Raw genomic sequence first — 18,701 nt, 5'->3', positions numbered from 1 at the left:
GATGGACATCTTGGCTCTTTCCATAGTTTGGTTATTGTGGACATTGCTGCTATAAACATTGGGGTGCACATACCCCTTCGGATCACTACATTTATATCTTTGGGGTAAATGCCCAGTAGTGCAGTTGCTGGGTCATAGGGTAGCTCTATTTTCAACTTTTTTTATATATATAATTGGAGCGTGCTTTCATTGCCATAACTAAGAGATCTTGGTCAATGGGGTACCTAGGTGGCTCAGTCAGTTAAGCGTCTGCCTTTGGCTCAGGTCATGATCCCAGGGTTCTGGGATTGAGCCCCACATCAGCTCCTTGCTCAGTGGGGAGTCTGCTTCTCCCTCTCCCTCTACCTGCTGCTCCCCCCGCTTGTGCTCTCTCTCTCTCTCTATGTCAAATAAATAAAATCTTAAAAAAAAAAGAAATCTTTGTCACTGAATATAACAGACATTTTCTCATTTTTAAAAAATATTTTTAATTTATTCATTTATTTTAGAGAGAGAGAGAGACAGCATGTGTAAGTAGGGTAGGGGGTGAGGCGGAAGGAGACAGAATCTGAAATACACTCTGCACTGTGCATGGAGCCTGATGTGGGGCTCAGTCTCACCATTACAAGATCATGACCTGAGCAGAAACCAAGAATTGGACGCTTAACCCACTAAGCCACCTAGGTGCCCTGACATTTTCTCATTTTATTGTTGAAATTCTATACTTGTAGATATAGACTATGTCTATGATCCATCTTGAATTTCCATTTGAATTTTTATTTGATACAAATGCATTGAAGTTCTTTATTGTCTGTTTTCAAATATATATTGAACACATTCAGTGACATTATTTTTTTTAAGTTTTTAATTCCAGTTAACATACAGAGTTATATTAGTTTCAGTTGTACAATATAGTGATTTGACAATTCCATACATCACCTATTACTCATCATGACAAGTGCACTCCTTAATCCCCAATCACCTATTTCACCCATCCCCCCAACTCATCTCCCTTCTGGTAACCATCAATTCCCTATTCTGTTTCTTAGTATGTTTCTTTCTCTATTTTTCCCTTTGCTTGGTTGTTTTTTTTTTCTTAAATTCCACATATGAGTGAAATCATGTTATTTGTCTTTCTTTGACTGACTTATTTCGCTTAGCATTATAGTCTCTAGCTCCATCCATGTCCTTGAAAATGGTAAGAGTTCATTCTTTTTTATGGCTTAATAATATTCCACTGTATGTGTACACCACTCCTTCTTTATCCATTCATCAATCAATGGACACTTGGGCTGCTTCCATATCTTGACTAATGTAAATAATGCTGTTATAAACAAAGGATGCATGTATCCTTTTGAATTCATGTTCTTGTATTCTTTGGGTAAATAATCAGTAGTGCGATTATTGAATCATAAGATAGAATGTACATTTGGATGTTCTGAATATATCTGTTAAATCTATCTATTCTAATGTGTCACTCAAAGCCATTGTTTCCTAGCTGATTTTCTATTTAAACTGTCTATTGATACAAGTGGCATGTTAAAGTCCCCTACTATTATATTATTATTATTAATTAGTTCCTTTATGCTTGTTATTAACTGTTTCATGTATTTAGGTACTCCCATATTGGGTTCATATTTACAATTGTTATATCTTCTTGTTGGATTGTCCCTTTTATTATTATATAGTATCCTTTTTTTTTGTTTCTCATTACAGTCTTTGTTTTAAAGTCTATTTTGTCTGATACACGATAGATATGTATTTATTGCCATTTTATTACCTATTTTGTGGTTGTTTCTGAAAATGTAAACTTTGCTTGGAAAGTTTCTGCTGAAAACTCCCCTTAGCCTTATGGGGTTTCCCTTATATGTTACTGTCTTCTTTTTTCTTGCTGCTTTAAAATTTTTTCTTTATCACTATATTTTAATTATAATATATCTTCGTGTGAATCTGCTTTTGTTGATTTTGCTGGAGGTTCTCTATGCCTCCTGGATCTGGATATCTGCTTCCTTCCCCAGATTAGGGAAGTTTTCAGCTATTACCTCTTCAAGTAAATTTTCTGCTCCCATTTTTCTCTCTTCTTCTTCTGGGACTCCTATAATGCAAATGTTATTACTGAGTTCCCAAAGTCTATTCTCATTGTGCATAATTCTTTATTCTCTCTCTTGTTCAGCTTGACTACCTTCCATTACTGTCTTATAGTTCAGTAATTTGTTCCTCTGCTTCTTCCATCCTGCTGTTCATTCTATCAAATACATTCCTCTTTTTGTTTATTGAGCCCTTTATCTCTGCTATGTTATTCCTTATCTCTGTGTTAAGGGTCTCACTCATGTCTTCCCCTCTTTCTTCAAGCCTAGTGAATATCTTTATGATTACTACTCTAAATTCTCTATCAGGCATGTTACTTATATCTGTTTCTCAAGATCTTTGGCCATGGCCTTATCTTGTTCTTTCATTTTGGACAAATTCCTTTGTCTTTTCATTTTGTCTAAGTTTTTGTGCCTGTTCCTGGGTGTTAGGAAAGTCAGGCACTTCTCTCTTCTTGAGGGTAATGGCCTTATGAAGATGTCCTGTAGTGCCCTGCAGTGTATTGTCCCCTGTTCCTCGGGACCTGGTGCTTCAGAGAGTGTCTCTAATGTGTGCTGCATGTGCTCTGCTGGTGTGTCCTGGCCTCTTTATCCTTCAGACTAGTCATCTGCAGAGGCTCTTTGCCTGTTGTGGTGGTGTTTGGTCCCTGGCCGGAATGTGCTGAGTTTTAACTATGTGTGCTCTGGTCTGCTTATGAAATGAGAACTGTCACCACTGCCACCAAAACCAAGGTTCTGCAAAACTCCCAGGTCATGAGATACATGTGGGCAGGGGTTTGGGCTGTTCTTCTGGGGGGAAGGGGCCTATCATTCTGAGACTGATGCAAGAGTGACTGGAAAGAGCGGTTCCACCCAAGCATGTGGGGGCTTGGTGTATGCAAGTTAGGTAACAAGCGTTGGTGCTGTGCTGGTTCCCACACGTGGCTCTGTGTTTATGCTGAAGGGCAGGGGAGGAAAATGGCACCTGCCACTTCCCTTATTCCTGAAGGGGTCTCTCTGTGAATGCTGTCTCTCTGGGACACTCTGAGATGAGGAAATAACCTCCCCACTGTTTGTCCAGTCACTCTTCAGATTGCTGTTTCAACACTGCATGTCTATAGGCTGTTTTCTCTGCCTTCTGTCCAAGAGTAGCCCCTATACCCTCTGGGCTCTCCCTGAGCCAAGCCTGCTAACCTTTAGAACTCCAGGCTTAAGCCTTGCTGGTTTCAAGAACTCACAAAATTTGGACCCTTTTGCTTTCCAAGTAATTGCTATGGGGAATTGTCTTTCCTGTGCAATCCCCTGTTTGCTCATCTGTCTCTTATCCTTTGTGTCTGAGGCTCCCTCCCCACCACAGTGGCCATGATCTGTTTCTCTCCCAAGCCATGTTTCCACACTTCCTATGTTCTTTGATGTGGCCTCTTCTCTACCTTTAGCTGTGGAGTTTGTTTTGCCAGTCTTCAGGTCAATTTCTAGAGTATTTAGGATGATTTGATAGTTATCTAGTTGTATTTATGGGATGAGGTGAGCCTAGGATCCTCCTACTCCACTACCATCTTCCCCTCCTTCAGCAACATTCTTTTGATAAATTGAACACTTTATTATTATGAAATAACTTTCTTTATGGCTTTTGTTATTTTCTCTGAAATCTATTTCATTTAATACTAATAAAATCACTTCAACTTTTTTCTTTCTGTTAGTGTAAGCATGTATATCGTTTTGTATCCTTTTACTTTTAATCTATTTGTGTAGAAATATTTAAAATAGGTTTCTAGTAGTTAGCATAGAGTTGCAGCTTGATTTTTGCCCCAATCTGACAATCTCTGCATTTATTAAGGTGTTTGGATAATTTATATTTAATGTTATTATGTATATGCTATTTATGTTTCAGTATAGGTCTGCTTTTTTGATATGTGCTTTTTATTTGTCCCATATGATTTTCCCTTTGCCTTTTTTTTTTCTGATATTTTATTTTTTTTTATTTTTTATTTTTTTTCTTTTTCTTTTTCTTTTTTTTTTCTGATATTTTAGAAAGTAGCATACATTAATGTTTAAAATAACACACATTAATGTATCCATATGGGAATAATATAATCATTTCACCAATTTTCACCATTAATGGTTTTTCATACAATAATTAACTTCTCTAGAGAAAATCATCAACTCCTTTTTTTATTAAAGATTTTATTCATTTATTTGAAAGAGAGAGAGAGTGAGAGAGAGCATGAGCAAGGGGAGTGGGAGAAGCAGACTCCCCTGCCGAGCAGGGAGCTCAACACGGGACTAGATCCCAGTACCCTGGGATCATGACCTGAGCTGAAGGCAGTCGCTTAACTGACTGAGCCACCCAGGTGCCCCCATCCACTCCTTTTTAATTATAGCTACTCTACTACTTATCCAGTTGACAGCTGATATTTTCTATAATTATAGATCACTCAAGGTCCTTCTTCTGGATCACCCAAGATCTTTTTTTTTTTTTTTTTTTAATATTTTATTTATTTATTTGAGAGAGAGAATGAGAGAGAGCACATGAGAGGGGGGAGGGGCAGAGGGAGAAGCAGACTCCCTGCAGAGCAGGGAGCCCGATGCGGGACTCGATCCCGGGACTCCAGGATCATGACCTGAGCCGAAGGCAGTCGCTTAACCAACTGAGCCACCCAGGCGCCCCACCCAAGATCTTTAAAAGGGAAATGCCCAAGTGTCCTGGTCAACATGACATAAGATCATAGTGAGAGAATATGTTTATCATCCATGTATGGTCACACCGTCTCCTGAACTGAATGTTAAAATCCATGGCACACTAACAATCACAATCAATTTTATTCTTTGGCCATTTAATTCTACTTATTTCTATATCCTGCACCCATAATTCACCTTGCCTGACATGCCTTGGTCATTAGTGAAGTCATACCATTACTTCCACCTTTGCATCCAGTACAATTTTAATACCTAAGAGAATACTTCCAAATATTACATTACTCTAAATTATTTTGAATTATTTTTTTAAGATTTTTAATTTATTTATTTGACAGAGAGAGACACAGCAAGAGAGGGAACACAAGCAGGGGGAGTGGGAGAGGGAGAAGCAGGCTTCCTGCTAAGCAGGGAGCCTGATGCAGGGCTCGATCTCAGGACCCTGGGATCATGACCTGAGCTGAAGGCAGACACTTAATTACTGAGCCACCCAGGCACCCCAATTTTGAATTATTTTTGAATCTGTTTAATACTATTGGAGGTCCAAGAAAAGGTAAAACACATTTTAATATTTAAATGTTTATTTAACTATCAAAAATTCTAATTGGTTCAACAAGGCCATAGGATTCTCAAATGTATTCATCTAATAGTTTCTCTAATATTTCTAAATGTTGCTTTATAACTAATTCACCAAATGCATATTATTAAGCACATATATAAACCATGAATTCTGCTAGATGCCTGACAACTCAATTCATGCCACAGAGTATTTTATAATTTAAGTGTGGCTCTATCATTCACAACTATTCAGATTTATGCTTAATGTATTTGTTTGAGTTGTACTCATTATTAGGAAAGTGAGCAATTCCACAGAAATAAATATAGGGTAGAATGTATAGTCTATCAGTTATTTTTTGCAATTTGTGTTGCAATTTAGTGTTAAATAATTAAGATAGAAATAAGATTCTATTCACATTTGTATCAGTAAATTGATCAAGTTATGGTGGTAGGCTCATAGACAACTTCAATAGTATTATCTTTAAAAATCTCTAAGAACAGGGGCTTCTGGGTGGCTCAATCAGTTACTTAAGTGCCCAACTCTTGATTTCAGCTCAGGTCTTGACCTTAGGGTCATGAATTCAAAGCCTGCATTGGGCTCCAGGCTGGAGCCTACTTAAAAAAAATGTATCTATGAACAATGATAAATTTCATGAATTAAATATATAGGTGTGTTACTCTCACAACAGAATACAGAAATGGAATAATGATGACATTTTAAAAATTTACTTTTAGATTCATTCATTTTGCAATTATTTCATATACTACTTAAAAGCTTTTGATTCTTGCTGAGGTCATCAACATAAAATTAAACAAAATGGGTGTTTTATTTGATTTAAAATAACTAAAATTTTATTATATTTTATTCTCTATAATGAAACTATGACAATGAATAAGACTTTTAGAGGTTTTTACCAATCTGAGATTTTATATTGCAAGAAAATAAATTGTGATCTCAAAATAAATGCTTACAGAGATACTTTTTGTGACAATTTCTAATTCTGTCAACCTACTAGTATAGTATGGCTTTGAGCATATGTTTATTTTGCATAAGATAAGAATATCACAATATGAAATCATCAACCATACTGACTGTAAATTGACATATGTGAAATTTCTAAGGAAAAAAGCTTTAGTTTCAAATCTGCAAATTAGAGACAATGATTCCTTCTTTTCTTTGGCTTCTGGAATGGATATATTAAGTTATATGCATGTATACATGTGTAAAAGCCCTTTTATTTTCAATGACAGATGAATAAGATATAAATAACTGTCTAACTCAATGATTCAAAGGGAACACAAACTCATTTACTATGGTGTAAGAATAGGAATATTCTATGCAAGGTCTGGGACCCAACCCCCAAAATAAAAGTACTATTCTGTATCATGGATATGAAATATTGGATATGAGTTATTATTTTCAGTCAGTGGAAGATAATTCAATATGCCCCCAAATTCCAGTAGTACCAAGAAAGCAAAGAGGTTAACTATATAACCATTAATGGGGGTGGTGATCCTTTAACTTAAATATCAAATAAAGATATCACTTGCAATTCAGTTAAGAAAATAAACATTATTGCTGTTATTGTTTATTGGGTGTTACAGGCTTTGGGGAGGAAATACACAAGGTTTGATATATATTCATTTTGTAGAGTGATTTCCTATTGCAAATGATTGGAACACACTTCTGGCATCTTAATGTTCCTGTGCTGATGGGCTCTTCTGTTGTTCAATGTGTCTAAAGCAATAAAATCAGCTTGTAAGCTTTGCCTCGGCAGCTGAGCACTGCATGCATTCAGGCCATTATGGCAGTAGGGATGCTCAGTTGGGAAAATGGTATATAAATAACTGATAACATGAGGGGAGTCTGATTAATCCTTACTGGCCAGTAGCTATTTTTAGGATCCCCTTGCATTTGAAAGGATTTGTGCTGCTGAGGAATTGAATGTAAGAGTGTGAATGCTAACTCCATTCTGACACCACAAAAGGAATTCTTAGAAAATGATTATTTTAAAAATGATTTCTGAAAATCAGAGTTTTTTAAAATGCAATTTTAATTTCCTAGTGATACCTTTTTGATGCATTCTCTGCAATTCTTTAAAATTTTATTTTGCTTCATTTCATCATTTAAAAAAAAATCACTTCTGCAATTCTTTAAAATTTTACTTTACTTCATTTCATCATTTAAAATACAGTTCACTTCAATCTGTTACATGTTCATTCTCTTATCTCTCCTCCCACCCCCTACACTTCCCAAAAAGATGTACAACATTTTTTGACAAATAACTTTGAACTCAAAGAAGTGTATACATATACTCATGTCTCTCATATTTGGGGTATTTATACAATTGCATTTTAAGTTATATAAAGAAACATCTGTATGCTTCCAGAACAATTCAGTATTTTAGCTCTAATTAAGAGAAACAAGATAATTTTGTAAATTAATAGCATACATTTTCATATCAGCTATTATTACACATTTTAAAGTTTTCATTATCCCATGGCTAACCACAAAACATCTGGTGGAGCTAAACTGGTCTATTATTTGTAGTTTTGCTGTGCTGGAAAGATCTAATATTTGATTAATATTCTCATAACGTTTTGAGACAATTTAGATTCATATGTGCACAATCACAAATATTATGTATATATGTCCTAAAAAATTAGTCATTATCTTAATTCCAATAAGATAGGTTTATTGGTGCTTTATTCTAACCAGTCTTTAGATGACTGAACTATTGACTGTTACTACTTCTCCTGGTACTAGCTACCAATTTTTGAGCATCTACTCCATAAGAGATGCTATTCTTTTTTTTTTTTTAAAGATTTTATTTATTTATTTGACAGAGAGAGACACAGCAAGAGAGGGAACACAAGCAGGAGGAATGGGAGAAGCAGGCTTCCCGAGGAGCAGGGAGCCCGATGTGGGGCTCGATCCCAGGACCCTGGGATCATGACCTGAGCCAAAGGCAGACGCTTAATGACTGAGCCACCCAGGCTCCCCAAGAGATGCTATTCTTTGTGTTCACATTTATGATTTTTTTTAAAGATTTTATTTATTTATATATAGAGAGAGAGAGGCAGAGGCAGAGGGAGAAGCAGGCTCCCTGTGGAGCAGGGAGCCCGATGCGGGACTCGATCCCAGGACCCTGGGATCATGACCTGAGCCGAGGGCAGACGTTTAACCAACTGAGCCACCCAGGCGTCCCCACATTTATGATTTATAATTCTCAGACCTACTGTGAATGTTATGTAATATTATGCTAACTATACACATAAGAAGGACAAGTAGTTCAAGGCACTAGCTTGATCTGTATGGTAGAACTAAACAACTCAGCTAGGATTGTAATGCAAGTGTGTGGTTTCCAAAGCATGTTATTTTTTATATTGTTATGCTACCTAAGGCTTATAACATTTGATTTTTATTTAAAATTTTTTTCAAACTATCTGAAACCTAATCACAATTACTCATCATCTCTTACCATGGGCAAAATGAACTGTTGAAACCAGCCACAGCCATTTATAGTGAGCATTTATGATTCACATTGGTAAATATGTACTACAAAGATGAATGTGAAAAGATTCCTGAAAAATTAACCACATTACAGACTTTAATGATTAGTATTAATGCATATTTGGGTTTTATAAATTCTATAAAGGAGTAATTTTAAGTTGTATCTTCTAGCAGGTCTTGTAAGAGAGGAAGGACATGACAGATTAGTACAACTCCAACACACAAATGTAGGGACAAATGATTGGAAAGAAAAGAGTCTAAGATAAGGCACTGAAGTTGAGAAATACTAGACTGAAAACTACAAACTTAGATCATATAGTTTTGCTTTCCAGAAATGGCATATGTTTAGGATTTGTGTTAGTTCTAAGAGACAATGATAATACCCCAACCACCATAACCTCATCCTTACTCCTTTCCTCTTCTGAAAATAGTAAGTTGATGACTACATATTGTAATTGACTAAAATTTTATTTTCTATAATATATAACCTACCTTTATGCATACTTTAGGTTACTTTTATAATAAAATAGTCACCCAATTATATATTTCAAAATTAATTTTATGGCTCATTGAATGTTGCTATGAATGAAACTGTTTTGACACTAGATAATTTAATTTGTTGACTGAGATTCCCCACATTGTAAGGAAGAACTAAACTTGGCAAGAAATTAAACCTGTGAAAGAATCTTTAAAAACGTGAACATATTTATTAACTGCTACCTCCTATATGAGCTCTCAGCATTTTGTGCCTGCTTTTAATGTATCATGTAGAGAACTACATTGTACTTATTTATTTTACATGTTTGTTTTTCCACCCCAAATGTAACCTTTTCTGAATACAATTCTATTTTTCCCTTCATTAGATTACTAGGACCAAATGCTTTGTCTGGCATAGTTTTATCTTTTGAAAAAGTGTAAGATTGATGTACATTTCAATTATGTTTCATAATTTCTTGTTAATTCTGAGAATATCCTTTAATTTGAAAACATAAGAGTTGTCACACTTCCTACAGTGTGGAATAAAATCTACACATGCATAACTCTGAACCAAATACATCTACTTTATGAGATCTTATCAAAAATTATTTCAAAAATAGCATTTTCAACTGGGTATATATTAATGTAAATAAATATCCATAACTCATTTGGATAAATGTCTAGTGAAAAAGTTGGAGAGAACTGTATTTTAAAGAGGGAGATATATAAGTCATTTATAATTATTAAAAGAAGCATAATTAGTATAATAACAAAGAACCAGACCAAAAAAAAAACTGGAGCTCAAAAATACAATGAATAAAAAAAATGTAGAGTATCAACAGCATATTTGATCAAGCAGAAGAAAGAATCTACAACTTCAAACACAAGTTATTTGAAATTACCCCATACTATACAAAGTGATCTATAAATTGAATTCAGTCCCTATCAAAATCCTAATGGCATTTTTCACAGGAGTAGAAAAAAATCCTAAAAATCATATGGAAGCACAAAAGATCCCTGAATAGCCAAAGTAATCTTGAGAAATAATAAAGCTGGAGGTATCATGCTTTCTGATTACAAACTACATGAGAAATCTTTAGTAATCAAATAGTAGGGTTACTAGGTATTTATCTAAAGGATACAAACATAGCTATTTGAAGGAGCACATGCACCCCAATGTTTATAGCACCAAGGTCCACAATAGCCAAAATCTGGAAAGAGCCCAGATGTCCATCGACAGATTAATGGATAAAGAAGAGGTGATATATATATATAATGGAATATTACTCAGTCATCAAAAAGAATGAAATCTTGCCATTTGCAACAGTGTGGATGGAACTAGAGGGTATCTTGCCAAGTGAAATAAGTCAGTCAGAGAAAGACGAATACCATATGATTTCACTCATATGTGGAATTTAAGAAACAAAACAGATGAACCTAGGGGAAGGGAAGGAAAAATAAAATAAGACAAAAACAGAGAGGGAAGAAACCATAAGAGACTCTTAACTATAGGGAACAGACTGAGGGTTGCTAGAGGGGAGGTGGGTGGGGGGATGGGGTAACTGGGTGATGGGCATTAAAGAGGGTACCATAAGTTGAGCAACTGATGAATCACTGAATTCTACCTCTGAAACTAATAATACAGTATATATTAATTAAATTGAATTTAAATAAGAAAAGAAGCTAAAGAATGATAATGGCATTTCAGGAAATGAATTAGACTACCTTTAGAAAGAAGGTATATTTTCACAGATGTTATTATTATTAAATGGGCTACAGTAATAATTTTAGGGAAAAAAGATTTGAATTCAACTGCATTTTATTTTTGTAACTTGAATAACTCAAATTATCAAAAATGAAATTTATAGGGGCACCTGGGTGGCTCAGTTGGTTAGACGACTGCCTTCGGCTCAGGTCATGGTCCTGGAGTCCCGGGATCGAGTCCCGCATCGGGCTCTCTGCTTGGCGAGGGGTCTGCTTCTCCCTCTGACTCTCTTCCCTCTCGTGCTCTCTGTCTCTCATTCTCTCTCTCTCAAATAAATAAATAAAAAATCTTTAAAAAAAAATGAAATTTATAATTTATCAGTTTTAACCTTGATCTGAAATTGAAAATGTTAAAGATGTGGATAATCAGAGTTTAAAAGTAACTGTCAACAATATCTGTGCTCTGTCATCTCTTAGTCAAGTCTCTTTAAAGACAAAAAAAAATAGTATGGTTTTGGCAAAAAACAGACACAAAAATCAATGGAACAGAATAGAGAGCTCAGAAAAATAACCATCTACATATAGTCAACTAAACTTCAAGAAAGATACCAAGAATACCCAATGGGGAAAGAATAGTATCTCTTCAAAAATGATGTTGGGAAAACTGGATATCCACACACAAAAGAATGATATTGCTCCCTTATCTTATATCATACACAAAAATCAACTCAAAATTGATTAAAGACTTAAATATAAGACCCAAAACCATAAAACTTCTGGAAGAAAATATAGAGGACAAGCTCCTTGACATTGGTCTTGGTAATTTTTTGGATTTGACACCAAAAGTACATGCAACAAAAGCAAAAATAGGTAAGTGGGACTACAACAAACTAAAAAGTTTCTGCACAGCAAAGGAAACATTCAACAAAATGAAAAAGCAACCTATGGGATGCGAGAAAATATTTGCAAACCTGGCTATGGGGTTAGTATCCAAAATATATAAGGAACTTATACAACTCAACAAGAAAAACAATCCATTTAAAAAAAAATGGACAAGAACTTAAATTTTCCAAAAATATACAAAGGGCCAACAGGTATATGAAAAGATGCTCAATATATGGCCATTTATCAGGGAGATGCAAATTAAAACTGCAATGAGCTATCACTTCCACTTGGCAGACAATGATTATCAAAAAGTTGAAGGGTAAGTATTTGTTAAGAGGTGGGAAAAGGGACACTTTCACACTGCTGCAGGCAATGTAAATTGATGTAGCCATATGAGGGTCCTCAAAAGTAAAAATAAATCTACTGAATGATTCAACAATCCCACTTAGGAAACATAGTCACTATCCCAAAGTGATACTGCTTGCACATCGCAAGCACATTGCATGCACTATTTACAGTAGCCAAGATACAGAAACAACCCAAGTGTCTTTCAACAGATGAATGGATAGAGAAAATAGGATATGTATATGTATGTGTATAAATGTGTGCATGTATATACACACACAATGGAGTATCATTTAGCCTTAACAACATGGATGAAACTGGAAGACATTATGCTCATGTTAAATAAGCTAGACACAGAAAGACAAATGCCACATGATTTCACTTATAAAAAATAGTTCAACTCATCGTCAGAGTAGAATGGTGGTTACTGGGACTGTAGGGTGGGAGAAAACAGGAGTTGTTGGTCAGAGGGTACAAATTTTTCAGTTATAAGAGGAATAAGTTCTAAAGATGTAATGTATAGAACAGTGACTATAGTTAATAACTCTAAACCTGAAATTTGCTAAGAGTGTAGATCTCAAGTGTTCTCACTACAAACATACAAAAAGATTGGTAACTATGTGAGGTGGTAGATATGTTAATTAGCTTAATTGCAGCAATCACTTCACAATCTATATATATCAAAAATATATGATTTTTATTTGTGAATCATACCTCAATAAAGCTGGGAAGAAAAGAAGTATAAATAAGACTAACGCAATGGAAAAAAATCAAGGAAACCTAATAGATTTGAAAACATCACTAAGAAATTTCAGAAGATGAACATATCAATTATAGAATTATCTACTATGGAATTGTTGTAGAACTTTGATTATTCTATACTTTTCTAAGTCTTTGAAATTGGCTTATACATCCTTTTTTGTTTTATCTATGAAATGAAATAAATAAAAGAATAATTAGTGTGGAGATAAATACTGGAAATATTTCAATGTCAAGATATGCTTAGGCTATTATCCCTACCCTGATCTCATCAGAAAAATATTGTAATCCAACTCCTTTTGCATTTCTGGTGCAAGAGGTATGGAGAATTAGCATAGTGCCTTTGATTTCATCCTGTAGTGACCAGTTTTCCAGAGTATCTGGAACTTTCTCATCTAATGTCTAATTCTGTTATTCAAAGGGTTTTGAATTCATTTTTTTTTCTAGTGGAAGTATTTTGTCTACAACTACTAATGAATTTTTGGGGGAAAACAACAAAAAAAATTAAGTCAGGCTTATTAATTATATATTTTTTTGTTTGGTATGCTAACCTATACCTATATCTATGTCTATTTTGACTATTTGACAAGGACTGAGAAGCTATAAATTTTTCTTAATATTATGTTTAATTCTCCTTTGGTTATTCATATATGTACATAAACACAGGTTTGGTTTGGTTTGGTTTTAGACTTTAGATACAGGGACTTGAGTTAGCCATGTTCCTTAATTTATTATAATCCATCAGTATAAATTCATGGAAACCTAAATCATTTTATTTTTTCCACATTATCCCTGACCTCTAGTACCATTTTTCTCTCTCACCAAACACATACTCTAGTATATTTGAATTCTATCCCTGGATATATATGCATCCTCATAAAATATTTAGTGCTGTGTTTGTTTATAGGCATTTATGCATATTTCCCTTTTTTATTTTCATAACTGCTATTACTCTTTCAATTTCACTGTGTTTCTTACTCATCTCATCAAACTTCATGTTAGAAAATCTACAGTTATTTAAGCATATGTATATTTATAATTGTAAATATAATAATTTTCCTTAGGATTCCCTAACGGAGCAATCAGTTGGAACAGAACTTCTTTTCAAAATTTTAAAGTATCTCAACCCTTACTTTAACTTCTGCTTCACTAATACTGAAATTTCTTTGGTTCTGGACCCCTTGTCATATTTTTCTTTCTATTCCATCCTTTCCATCTTCCTAAAATCCCCATTCCTTTTCTGTGTGCTTAAAGACTCTCTCCTAAACACTGCTTCTTTATCATTTAAGTTTGCATATGTTATTAATATGTTAATTAAACAAATTAAATAAATTAAAATTTGCTTAAAACATATACACAGATGCTCACCAATTCACAGAAACAGAGTCTTAAAAAGAATGCAGATAGATAATTGATTCAAGGACAATAAGTTTTGCTCAAATGACCAAGTTATTTCCTGATTTTGCTCTGCCCCCAGCATGTTTGCCTCATCCTGAGACTGAATCCCTTATAGTTGTGGCAGCCACTTGGGCTATACTTCCTGAATCATAGATGTGAGCAAGGAAGACTGTCTTCCTCAGGCTGTATTTAATAGTAAGGAAGTTTTTTTCCAGGAACCGTCTACCAAATTGTTCTCAGGTTAATTGACCAAATTTGCTTAGGCCTGCTCTTTTGTAAGTCAGTTACTGGCAAGGGAAAATGGGTTTACCAGGATTAGAGTAGAACCATCAGTCAGTTTCCCCTGAGGTGCATGGGCTGAGATCATGAGGAAAGCATACATGAATGAGTCAGGTTTCTCGTACAAAAGGGAAAAGCAGCATTTGCACACTGGGAAGAAACAACATGGATACCACACAGAGTCACTCCTCACCTTATTTAGTAAAAGTAAGTATCTCAGAGCTTTCATAGCACACAAAATATAAACATATGTGTAGATATCATATATTTCACTATGGAAGATCAATACTGCTAAAAACTGAATGAATAACTTTATCAGATTCAGCTTCTGGAAAGTAAAGAAGGAACAATAATATTATCTGCCTTCTGGTGCCATTGTAATTTTTATCACTGTTACTAGCACATAATACTTGGTATGATCCTTAGCCTGGAATGAATACCCAAAAATACTATTATTAATATTAGTAACTACCCACTCAGGATGAGTGAATATTTATCCTGCTTTTTTCCCCTCAGATCTCCCTCCTATCTTAATACACTCAAATTTCGTTATTTATCTCTTTTGATCTTTCACATTTTATGCAAATTAGTTTTCAACAGAGACACCTTCTTTGGCCCACCCCTCCAATATAAGGCCTGACCATATTTTAAATAGATACCTAGGACCACATTTTTGTATTCATAATTTATTAGTTATAATTTATTAACTAATAAATTTTACATGTATTTGTGATTATTTGGTTGTCAGGCTATTTTCAACAAGACTCTTTATTTTGTTCATAATATTATTCATTTCCTACCACATATTCAATAAATATTTGTTAAATGTGGTTTACTGTGTAAGATTCTCTGGAGGTTATTAATTTATGAATGTTCTGTGTGGCCTGGAAGGAAAAAAAAGTCAATATTTTAAACAGATATCAATCTCAGGCTAGAGCCTCAGGTATTAAAAATATAACTTAACTTTTCTATTAATGAACTTAATTTATAAAAGTAGCTTTACTACATTATATGATAGAAAAACATACATAACCAATAATGAAAATCTTAATCCATTATATGTTTTTTTCCCACTCCAAATAGGTCTCCTTCACCTCCATTAGGTCCCATGATCTGCAGCTTGGGCAGTAACCCACAGGGTGGGAGGGTGAGCTTATGGTTTGCTTGGTGGCAGTCATGTCGCCCCACTGGCCTTGGATGAGTCATCTCTATCCTTGTCGAGTCTCACAGGCCTTGCAGTGTTGCTGGGCCTTCTTCTCCTAATCACAAGACTTCTCTAGACTTGGTTGTCAACACCATGTCTACACCTTTCTTGGGCAAACCTGAAACAGAGATGTACTCACAGAAGTTTATGTACTTGGGCACATAAATCCTAATGAAGCTTTCTCAGGCCCCTGTGACTAAAGAGCTCTTGCTCCTGTCTCTGATCTACCACTGTGAACCCTACCGGATGCCAATAAATGCAATGAAGCTTGCCAACTCCTTAGGGTACATATAGAAAGTGAGGCTACATTAACAGTGTTGGTTAGAAGGGTTTGATTGCTAAAAAACACTCATACACCCCAAATAAAAATACTTACACAGTACAGTCCCTGCAGGGGAAGGATACAGTACAACAAGAGCATTAAAGTAAGGATATATACACCACAGATATATACACCTGCCTCATAGGAAGGTGTCCAAAGAAGCCAGGTGTGAGCTACAATTGTCCGCTTTCAGTAGGGCTGTCCCAGACACCTTCCCTCATGGATCAGGACCATTATTTATACATACACAAAATACCTCAGAACCAGAGCCCAAAATAGGAACTCAGCTGAGGCTTCTGACAGTCATGTAGGCATATTCTACCTAGTCAGCCCCAATGGTAAATGGCTCCAGAGATCTCATGGAAGCCAGGTGCAAACCATCAATCTCACTCTTATCAATAAAAAATGCTGACTATCCAATACAAACCATCTCCAAACTCCACAAACCTATGGCTACCAAGCAATGCTCTTAATCAGTATGCTTCTTGCCTTGATCAGGGTTCAGTGTCCTGCAGGTAAATTAGCAAACAGTGTAGGCCAATTTCAGGGTGCTGAAATTAAACCAGCACAAAGGCAGAGGTTGGATTTATTTGGGTAAAATCCAATGTACACTCATACCTAGATTATTTCTTCCCTTTTACCTTCCAGCAATAATCTATAAATATTTAAATCATTTGGGACTGTGTCAGTGTTCTGGCAGGAAAAGATAGCACATTCAAATGGAGCAATTAAGGAGAGTTTAATGAAGAGACTATTTTCAAATGATGGTTGGTTCAGCTAATACAGGATGTTGCTATTCTCCAGAACTAGAAACAATGATAAAATATTGGCAGCCCTTGCTCAGAGAAACCAAGAAGGTAACAGTTTTTGGAAACAGGAAAAAGTAACTGCGTGTAAAGGGTAACTAATAGAAAGTCCAGGAGCTGTGGCCTTGAGAGAAGGGACACAGACAACCAATGATAATCAATGGCAAGAGAGCTCTAGGGAAGTGGGGAATACGTCCCCTGACTGTACTCTCTTTTTCAACTCTGGATATTCTGCCAGAGGGCAGGGAGGTAACTGATACCATCAATACTGTGCAGACTTCTGGGACACAGAGCACATGGAGAAGGTGAAAAATACATCTGGAGAGGCAAGAGGAAAATATCCAGCATGATGGCAGAGAAAGGCAAAAACCCAGCTCTTACTTCACCAGGCATTCTCGCAAATTCATAGTATTTTATGAAATATAATTTATGCTCAGCTTCCCTCAGGGATTAAAACCCCAAATTGCAGGATGTAACAACATGAAAGCACATGCATTTTATACTCAGAATCATTTTTTTCTGCTTTCCTAAGGCAGCATTTCATCCTACACACAATGATAGATTGGCTGGGGAAAGGGCTATGGGGCAGAAGGGAATTACCAAAAGCATACAACATATTGTGCTAATATACCAAAGTACCTTTTCCTACTACAGTAATAAATCCTTTGATTTCTATGATCTCATTTTGATTGATTTAAAAATATTTAAATAATGTTTTGATATTTATGTTTATCAAAATTTAGGCTAATCCTTTCTATCATTGGACAAATAAGGATATTTATGCTCCAAGGGGTTAAACCACTCCTCTAAAGTGACACTTATTTTGGCTTCTGAGCCATACGTAGAATCCACATCTCATTTTCTGATTCAGTTTTTTTTCTAAGGTTTTATTTATTTGAGAGAGAGACAGAGAGAAAGAGAAAGGGAGGGAGAGAGAGTGTGTGTGCACAGGAGCAGGGGGAGAGGCAGACTCCCCACTGAGCCGGGAGCTGACCTCAGCGACCCAGGGCTCCATCCCAGGATCCTGGGGTCATGATCTGAGCCAAAGGCAGATACTTAACTGACTGAGCCACCCAGTTGCCCCTCAGTTTTCTTTCTGCCATGAAAGTGGACTATATAGATTATTTATTTGAGGGAGTATAATAAATAAGTACGCCGACAAAAATTGGCTATACCGTTTCTTCTAAATTCCAACCATTTCTTCTAAATTCCAACATGGCATGGGAGCACAAATATTAGACAAATAGTTACAGAAATGATATGTTTTAAAGAATGAGCTCATTCTGAGACAACATAATAGAGTGCACTACCTTGAGATTACCTATATTGGGTTAATGTTAAAAGTCAGAAGATCGACTATATTAGCTGTATCCCAACTGCTACAGATTAAAATATGTTGTATAATTAATATCTCACTTTTATAAATTGGATTTTCATAGAAATTACAGACAAAATGAGATCTTTCAGGCTTGAAACATGTTTGATTAAAGTACTGAAACAAAAACCTAAAGGTATCCCTGCTTTTTGAAAATCTGCTTTAGGTCACTTCACATTTATGAAAGACCTGTTTTTGCTAACTGAAAGAAATCTGAAGAGGATTTTCGCTTTTATGAAAAAAGGCAAAAGGCAAAAAATAGCATTCAGCATTTGCAACATGCGCCCTGAGCAGTGAGTGGCCCTGCCAAACTCCTTGCCCAGGAGCTACATTCAG

The sequence above is a fragment of the Leptonychotes weddellii genome, chromosome 1, assembly GCF_054177405.1.
Source record: "Leptonychotes weddellii isolate Sample4059 chromosome 1, ASM5417740v2, whole genome shotgun sequence".
NCBI classification, from domain to species: Eukaryota; Metazoa; Chordata; class Mammalia; order Carnivora; family Phocidae; genus Leptonychotes; species Leptonychotes weddellii.
This window is presented reverse-complemented; position numbering follows the sequence as displayed.